The following is an 8,617-nucleotide window of genomic DNA, read 5'->3' as shown; positions in this document are numbered from 1 at the left end:
GGTGGTCTGTGGTGGGGGTGGTGGTCTGTGGTGGGGGTGTTGGTCTGTGGTGGGGGTGTTGGTCTGTGGTGAGGGTGGTAGTCTGTGGTGAGGGTGGTCGTCTGTGGTGTGGGTGGTAGTCTTCTGGGAATGGGTGGCAGTCTGTGGCGAGAGTAGTAGTCTTTAGGGTATGGGTGATGGTCTGTGGTGAGGGTGGTGGTCTGTGGTAAGGGTGTTGGTCTGTGGTGGAGGTGTTGGTCTGTGGTGGGGGTGGTGGTCTGTGGTGAGGGTAGTGGTCTCTGGTGAGGGTGGTCGTCTGTGGTGAGGGTGATGGTCTGTGGTGAGGATGTTGATCTGTGGTGAGGGTGGTGGTCTGTGGCATGGGTGGTAGTCTGGGAATGGGTGGTAGTCTGTGGTGAGGGTGGTAGTCTTTGGGGTATGGGTGATGGATGGTCTGTGGTATGGGTGGTGGTCTGTGGTGTGGTGGTGGTCTTTGGGGTATCGGTGATGGTCTATGGTGAGGGTGGTGGTCTGTGGTGAGGGTGTGGTCTGTCCAGTGCCTCTTTTCCCTACATCTGACAACACCCAGGCCTTTCCATCTGGAAATATGCCCCTTGCCCACTCTGAGTTCAGATCTCCTCGTAACGCTGATTTCATCCCTGCGTGGGGCCAGGAGCATGTGACCTGGGCCAGGGCAACCAGAGAATCCTCTTTTACAGCTGCCAGTTTAAGGATGGACATGTGCCTTCAGTCGGGCTGACCAGCATTTCCACTGCCTCTCAATTCTGGGCCTTTCATGTGAATTACCTAGAAAGTGAGAAAAAGCGTGGCCTCAAGTAGCAGTGGGCTTTTCCATGAGGAGGACTCTTCCAAGTTGTGCTGGGACATTGTGATTCTTTATTTTTAAATTTGTTGTAGAGATGGAGTCTCACTATGTTGCCCAGGCTGGTCTTGAACTCCTGGTCTCCAAGTATGCTCCCCTTCCTTGGCTCCCAAAGTGTTGGGATTGCAGGCATGAGACACCGCACCCAGCTAACACTGTGATTCTTGAACTGTTGCCTGTGATACACTGGGACATAGTCCACATGCCCATCAGCAGCAGGATTAGGGCACCTGGAGAAAACTGTGAGGTGGGAGTGTGAGCTCTTCCAGGGGGGCTGCAGAACAGCCTTAAGGAAAGCAGCACCCTCCTACTGCAGCTTGTCTGTCTCAAAGTGGACAGGAGGTGAGCCCTTCTGCCCTTGGCCTGCAAACCCAGGTGGCAGAGGATCCTATCATCTGTAGGCTTGCAGAGGGAACACAGTGCTTACATCCCTGGCATCTCTACCCCCTGAACCCACCGCAGAGTAGTCACAGAATCTGAGTGGAATGATCCCACCCCAGCTGCTGGGGGACCATCATTAGCCTCAGCCAACTCAGGCTCCTCCCTCCTCCCACCGTGGGTTGTTCTGCACATGGCATTCCTTTTCCTGGCAGACAGGAGACCCAAGAAGGTTCATGAGTGAGGCCCACATTTTGTTTTCTGGGCGTAGAGAAAGGGGTATCTGTCTTCCTGGATGGTGTGACGTGGCAGTGGGAGGCCTGGAGCTCGTCTGCAACTCACCCACCCTCGGCGATGAAGCTACGAGTGGAGGAGGGCAGAGAGCTGCAGCACGACAGGGTCAGAGCCCTGAACAAGCTGCACCTGGAGCCCGACTGTCTTCTGAATGTCCAGACACATGCACCCATGCATTTCGCCATCATTTAAGCTGGTTGTCAGTTACCTGCAACCAAGAGCATCCTCATGGACAGAGTTGGAAAAGTTGATGTCTCAACCTTAAGGTGAAGTTAGTGATATCTGAGGCAGGGTGGGAGGAACCAGTATTGCCATTAGAATTGGAGCAAGAGGGAAGCCTGATGCCCCACTCTCCTCCTGGAGCATCTCCTTGTTGAGGAAAACAACAATCACCTTGATTGTGAGAAGCATGACAATGCCGCTTGGGAGCAAGATGCTGACTAGCGGCGCCTCCCTTCGCACTGTTTCAGAGGCCAAGAGGGAGGCTATAAACCCAGGGCTGGGGTTAGAGTCTGAGTATCAGGGTCCTTTGCTGGGAGGTGCAGGAGGTTCTCAGGCCTGGTCCTACAAGCAAGCTTCTTGGCTTTGGTTATCAGTTCTCAGAATTCAACAAATTCAGATAGTTTACATGCCTTACTTCTGAGGTTCATACATGTTATATCATAAAAAACCAAATGGTATTTCATCACACGGACATACCACATTGTTTCTATGCATCCATCTGCGGATGGACCACTGGGTTTTTCCATTTTTTGGCTATTATAAATAATGATGGCTATTTTATGGCTATTACAAACATCCATGTATAAGCCTTTTTAAAAAATTTTTTCCAATTTTAATTTTATGGGTACATAGTAGGTACGTATATTTATGGGGTACATAAGATAATTTGATACAGGAATGCAATGTGTAATAATCACATCAGGGTAAATAGGGTATCCATCACCTCAACCATTTATCATTTCTTTGTGTTACAAACATTCCAATTATACTTAGGTTTTTTGTGTTTTGTGTGTGTGTGTGTGTGTGTTGTTTTGTTTTTTGTTTGTTTTGTTTTTTGAGACTGAGTCTCACTCTTGTCACCCAGGCTAGAGTGCAATGGCACGATCTCGGCTCACTGCAACCTCCGCCTCCCGGCTTCAAGCAATTCTGCCTCAGCCTCCCAAGTAGCTGGGATTACAGGATCCACCACCGTGTCCGGCTAGTTTTTTTGTATTTTTGGTAGAGACAGGGTTTCACTATGTTGACCAGGCTGGTCTCGAACTCCTGACCTCAGGTGATTCGCCCACCTCAACCTCCCAAAGTGCTGGGATTACAGGCATGAGCCACTGCACCCGGCTCTATGCTTATTTTAAAACGTGTAATAAACTATTGTTGACTGTAGTCACATTGTTGACTGTTTTGCCACCAAATACTGTCTTTTCCTTCTTTCTATTTTTTTTTTTTTTTTTTTTTTACCCATTAATTATCCCCACACTCCAACCCCCACGACCCTTCCCTGACTCGGTAACCATCCTTCTGTTCTCTGTCTCCCAGAGTTCCAGTTCAATTGTTTTGATGTTTAGATCCCACAAATAAGTGAGAACATGCAATGTTTGTCTTTCTGTGTCTGTCTTATTTCACTTAACCAGTTCCATCCATGTTGTTGCAAATGACAGGATCTCATTCTTTTTTTTTTTTTTTTTTTTTTTTTTTGAGACGGAGTCTCGCTCTGCTGCCCAGGCTGGAGTGCAGTGGCCGGATCTCAGCTCACTGCAAGCCCCGCCTCCCGGGTTTACGCCATTCTCCTGCCTCAGCCTCCCAAGTAGCTGGGACTACAGGCGCCCACCACCTCGCCCGGCTAGTTTTTTGTATTTTTTAGTAGAGACGGAGTTTCACCATGTTAGCCAGGATGGTCTCGATCTCCTGACCTCGTGATCCGCCTGTCTCGGCCTCCCAAAGTGCTGGGATTACAGGCTTGAGCCACCGCGCCCGGCTGATCTCATTCTTTTCTATAGCTGAATAGCATTCTATTGTGTATAAGAACCACGTTTCCTTTTTCCCTTTTTTTTCTTTTTTTTTTTGAGATAGAGTCTCACTCTGTTGCCCAAGCTGGAGTGCAGTGGCATGATCTCAGCTCACTGCAACCTCCGCCTCCCAGGTTCAAGCAATTCTTCTGCCTCAGCCTCCCCAGTTGCTGGGACTACAGGTGCCCACCACCACACCCGGCTAATTTTTTGTATTCTAAGTAGAGACAGGTTTTCACTATGTTAGCCAGGATGGTCTCGATCTCCTGACCTCGTGATCTGCCTGCCTCAGCCTCCCAAAGTGCTGGGATTACAGGAGTGAGCCACCATCCCCAGCCAGTTTTAGATCTTATAATACATTTAATTTAATTCCATTGTGTTATGAGAGCGTATTTTGTGTGATCTCTGTTCTTTTAAATGTGGGAGGGTGACCTCAAAATGTGGTCTATCTTGATGAATGTTTGATATAGCTTGAGATGAATGTGTATTTTGCTTTTGTTAGATGAAGTATTCTATAAATGTTAAATTAGATCCAGTTGACTGTTGGTGCTATTCAGTCCAACTGTATCCATGATTGTAATTTTATATGTCAACTTGACTGGGTCACAGTGCCCAGATATGTGATCAAACATTACTCTGGATGTTTCTGTGAGGGTGTTTTGGATGAGATTAATGGTTTCTGTTTTGTTTTGTTTTGTTTTGTTGAGACAGAGTCTTGTTCTGTCGCCCAGGCTGGAGTGCAGCAGTGCAATCTCAGCTCACTGCAACCTCTGCCTCCTGGGTTCAATCGAATCTCCTGCCTCAGCCTCCCGAGTAGCTGGGACAACAGGCACATACCACCACGAATAGGTAATGTTTGTATTTTCAGTAGAGACAGGGTTTTACCATGTTGGTCAGGCTGGTCTCGAACTCCTGACCTCAAGTGATCTGCCCGTTTTGGCCTCTCAAAGTGCTGAGATTACAGGTGTGAGCCAGCACGCCCAGCAGATTAATGTTTAAATCGGTGGACTTTGAATAAAGATTGCCCTCCAGGGAGTGGGTGCGCCTCATCCAATCAGTTGAATGCATGAGCAGAACAAAAAGACTAACCTCCCCAGAATAAGAATGAATTCTCGAGCAGTCTGCCTTCAGACTTGAACTGTAACATTGCATCATCCACTGGTCTCCAGCCTGCTGACCCACTGTGCAGATTTTGGATTTCGGACTTGCCAGACTCTCTCTCCCTCCTTCCCTCTCTCATATATATATATATGTCTCATATATGTGTATGTGTGTATATATGTAATATATACACACACATACATGTTTGTATACACACACACACACACACACACAGACACTATTGAGTCTGAGTCTGTTTCTCTGGAGAACCATTAATACAATGTCCTTACTGACTTTGGCCTGCGAGATCTGTCAATTGCTTTCAATTACAATTAGAGGAGTGGTGAAGTCTCCAACCATAATAGTTGATTCATCTACTTTTCCCTGCAGTTTTGCCAGTTTTCGCCTCACATTGTTTGGTGCTGTTGATAAACACACCCATGTTAAGGATTGCTATGTTTTCCCGGAGAATTGACCCCTTTATCGTTAATATAATGTGCCTCTTTATTCCTGATAATTTTCCTTACTCTGAAGTCTACTGCATCTGAAGTTAATATAGCTGCTCCTGCTTTCTCTTGACTAGTGTTAGCATGGTATATTTTTCTCCATCCCTTTATTCTTTTTCCCTTTCACTTTACTGTGTGTGGTAAAATATACATAACAGAAAATTACCTTTTATTTTTTGAGACAGAGTCTCGCTCTGTTGCCAGGCTGGAGTGCAGTGGTGCAATCTCGGCTCCCTGCAACCTCTGCCTCCCAGGTTCAAGTGATTCTCCTGCCTCAGCCTCCTGAGTAGCTGGGACTACAGGCGCATGCCACCATGCCCAGCTAATTTCTGTATCTTTAGTAGAGACGGAGTTTTACCATGTTGGCCAGGATGGTCTCGATCTCTTGACCTCGTGATCCGCCCTCCCTGGCCTCCTAAAGTGCTGGGGTTATAGGCGTGAGCCACCATGCCCGGCCTACAAAATTACCATTTTAACCATTTTACATGTACAATTCAGTGGCCTTAGGCACATGCACAATGTTGTGTAACCATCACCACCATCAATTTTCACAACTTCATCATCCCTAACAGAAACCCTGTACCCATCAAACTCCCCATTTCCTCCCTCTCCCCAGGGCCCTAGTAATCTCCATTATACTTTCTTTTTCTAAGAATGTCCCTATTCTATTTTCACATATAAGTGGAATCATACAATATCATTTTGTGTCTGGCTTGTTTCACTTAGCCAGTGTTTTCAAGGCTGATCCATGTTGTAGCTTGTATCAGAATTTCATTCCTTTTTATGAGTGAATAATATTTGGTTGTATGTATACCCACGTTTTAAAAATGTATTCATCTGTTGATGGACATGTGGACATTCATCTGTCTATGAACATTAGTATACAGGTATCTGTTTGAGTCCTTGCTTTCAATGTTTTTGTGTATTTAGCTAGAAGTGGATTTGCTGGGTCATATAGTAAATCTATTTATAACTTTTTGAGTAATTACCAAACTGTTTCCAAAGTGGCTGTACCATTTTATATTCCCACCAGCAATATTCAAGGATTTCAATTTCTCCACATTTTTGCTTCCTGCTGACACTTATTTTCTGTTTTTATTTTATAATAGCCATCTGTCAGCCTGGGCAATATGGTGAAATCTCATCTCTACTAAAATACAAAAAATTGACCAGGAGTGGCAGTGTGCACCTGTAAGTCCCAGCTACTTGGGAGGCTGAGGTAGGAGAACTGCTTGAACCCAGCAGGCAGAGGTTGCAGTGAGCCAAGATCGCGCCACTGCACTCCAGTCTGGGCGGCACAGTGAGAATCCGTCTCCATTAAAACAAAAAACAAAACGAAACAAAACAAAACAAAAAACCATCCTAATGAGTGACACACATCCTTTTACTTTTAATCGATTTGTGTCTATAAAAGTCCACTTTCAATATAAAGACAAAACAGATTAAAAGTAAAGGAATGCACTTCACATGCACTAGGATGACTATCATTAAAATAAAATTCATGGGTAGGGCAAGTACTATGTAATAAAACATCCCTATTTCTCACTCCCATCCCTTAAAACATTGCTGACATTCATGTTACTTATCCATAAGCTATAATCACCAAATACATTTGTACTATTATTTTGAGCAAACTTACAGATCCATTAAGAGTAAAAATTATTTTATCTTATCTTCATTTTTTCCCTTTTTTTTTTTTTGAGACAAAGTCTCGCTCTGTTGCCCAGGCTGGAGTGCAGTGGCGCAATCTCAGCTCACTGCAAGCTCCGCCTGCCGGGTTCACGCCATTCTCCCATCTCAGCCTCCCAAGTAGCTGGGACTACAGGCGCCCGCCACCACGCCCGGCTAATTTTTTTGTATTTTTAGTAGAGATGGGGTTTCACCATTCACAGGATGATCTTGATCTCCTGACCTTGTGATCTGCCTGCCTTGGCCTCCCAAAGTGCTGGGATTACAGGTGTGAGCCACTGCACCCTGGCCCATTTTTTCTTTTTTTTTCTTGAGACGGAGTCTCAGTCTGTCACCCAGGCTGGAGCGCAGTGGTGCGATCTCAGCTCACTGCAATCTCTGCCTCCCGGTTCACACCATTCTCCTGCCTCAGCCTCCCAAGTAGCTGGGACTACAGGTGCCCACCACCATGCCCGGCTAATTTTTGCATTTTTAGTAGAGACAGGGTTTCACCATGTTAGTTAGAATGGTCTCGATCTCCTGACCTCATGATCCGCCTGCCTCAGCCTCCCAAAGTGCTGGGATTACAGGTGTGAGCCACCACGCCCGGCCCATTTTTTCCTTTTCTGATGCTATTGTTTCCTTATGTAGATCCAAGTTTTAGACCTGTATCATTTTCCTTCTCAATGAAGAACTTTAAACATTCTTTGCAAGGCAGGTCTACTGGTGATAAATTCCCTAAGTTTTTGTTTATGTGAGAAAGTATTTATCCACCACTTTTGAAGGAATAGTTTCACTGGATACAAAAGTCTAAGTTTGTAGTTTTGTTTGTTTTCCTGGAAAACTCTGTATCACTCTAATCTCTTCTTGTTTGCAAGGCTTTTGAAGAGAAGTCTGATGTAATTCTTACCTCTGTTCCTCTGTAAATAAGGTGTTTTTTCCCTCTGGCTTCTTTCAATATTTTCTCTTTGTCTTTTGTTTTCTGGTATGTCTAAGTGTAGATTGTTTGGCACATATCCTGCTTGGTATTCTTGTGAGCTTTCTAGATCTGTGGTGAGGAATCTGTCATTAATTTTTTAAAATTCTCAATTATTACTTCAAATACGTTCTCTGTTCCCTTTTCTCTTTCTTCTCCTTCTGGTATTCCAATTACATGTATGCTACACTTTTTGTAATTGTACCAAAGTTCTTGGACATTGTATTCCATTTGTTCATTCATTTTTCTCTTTGCTTTTCCGTTTTGGAAATTTCTGTTGACATATCTTGAAGCTCACTGATTCTTTTCTTGACAATGTCCAGTCTACTAATAAGCCCATCAAAAGCTTTCTTTACTTCTGTTATAGTGGTGTTTATGTCTACTATCCTCTTTTGATTCTTTTGAGTTTCTATTCCTTTGCTTACATTACCCATCTGTTCTTGCATATTGTTCACTTTTGCCATTAGAACCCTTACCATGTTATTCATACCTATTTTAAATTCCCAGTCTAATAATTCCAAAATCTCTGCCATATCTGAGTCTAGTTCTGCTGCTTGCTTTGTCTCTTGAGACTGTGTTTTTTACCTTTTAGCATGCCTTGTAATTTTTTGTTGAAAGCCAGACAGAATATATTGGGTAAAATAAACTGAGGAAAATACGCCTCTAGTGTGAGGTTTTATGTTTATTTGGCTAGAAGTTAGGCTGTGTTTACTGTTCAACATAGCTATAGGTGTCCAAGGCTAAATTTTCTCTCTGTTTTTTTTTGTCTCCCCTGTTGTCTTTAGATTTCCCTGGAGACTTCTTTTTTTTTTTTTTTTTTTTTTTT

Source organism: Rhinopithecus bieti, unplaced genomic scaffold, assembly GCF_001698545.2.
Source record: "Rhinopithecus bieti isolate Rb0 unplaced genomic scaffold, ASM169854v2 scaffold_37505, whole genome shotgun sequence".
Taxonomy (NCBI): domain Eukaryota; kingdom Metazoa; phylum Chordata; class Mammalia; order Primates; family Cercopithecidae; genus Rhinopithecus; species Rhinopithecus bieti.
The sequence above is the reverse complement of the archived record's forward strand: the minus strand, read 5'-3'. Positions refer to the sequence as shown.